General features: G+C 32.8%; 1 protein-coding gene across 1 annotated transcript in view; it reads right to left on the bottom strand.

The window, feature by feature from the left end:
* The window catches only part of LOC119582348 (formin-2-like), a gene marked incomplete in the record, with an annotated part of 21,001 nt that overhangs the window by 8,809 nt on the left and 11,304 nt on the right, over positions 1-888 (bottom strand).

The raw sequence follows: 888 nt of genomic DNA, 5'->3' as shown, positions 1-888 counted from the left end.
AGATGACATCACTGAAGCAGTCAGACTACCATGAAAATGAGAAAAAGAGAGGATAACAATGAATAAAGGGATTGAATATATACATAGGGCCTTTCTAATACACTGCTTCTTTAAATTTTCGTTTCATTCTTTTATTCTCAAAATTTTATGGAAAGTGACAGAAAAATCCCCCATCCCTTTACTGCTGGAACACTCCTATGCAGTAATTTGGTGCAGCCATGAAATGAAGGCAACAAATCAGGTGGGACTACAGTATTTGCAACCCAACATTCCCTAGCTCAGTCATGTGCCACAGGCTATACAGTGCCTTTGGTCGTTTATTAAACTACACAATTCTGCACATCAAGGATAGTATGAAGAGAAAAACAGCTTTTAAATTTATCATTCACAAATTGCCATGTAGTAAAATGAAATTTATGATTCCCTCCCATCCATGTCATTAACCATCCTAATAATACTAATCATACTCTGCCATTAATGGTAAGTATGTGTATGATTCTATTTGTTTTTTCTGGAAGTCATTTTGTTTCACTTTATAGGTCTCACACAGTATTGCAGATTTTAATGACTATGTAATTGCAGCAAATGCGTGTAGGTTATTACAATACACATATCTTGTTAACCATGCAGGAAGTCCCACTTTAACCTTATATTAAAGTACTCATGGGATATTGCATAATTAATTCCATTTTACTTTGCATTACAATTTTATGGTCTGTATTAATGGCAATTAATTAAGATCCCTGTATAAGATAAACCAGTAAACTCAGTTAAATATCAAATAATGAAATAAAAAAATAAACCCAGAGAACTTGAAATAATAGTTAAATAAAACCACAATTACAGCTTACTTTTTTGCTCTCTTCAAACTTCCTTCCTTTTTATCAC

The sequence above is a fragment of the Penaeus monodon genome, chromosome 15 (genome assembly GCF_015228065.2).
Source record: "Penaeus monodon isolate SGIC_2016 chromosome 15, NSTDA_Pmon_1, whole genome shotgun sequence".
Lineage (NCBI taxonomy): Eukaryota > Metazoa > Arthropoda > Malacostraca > Decapoda > Penaeidae > Penaeus > Penaeus monodon.
The sequence above is the reverse complement of the archived record's forward strand: the minus strand, read 5'-3'. Positions and strand labels throughout refer to the sequence as shown.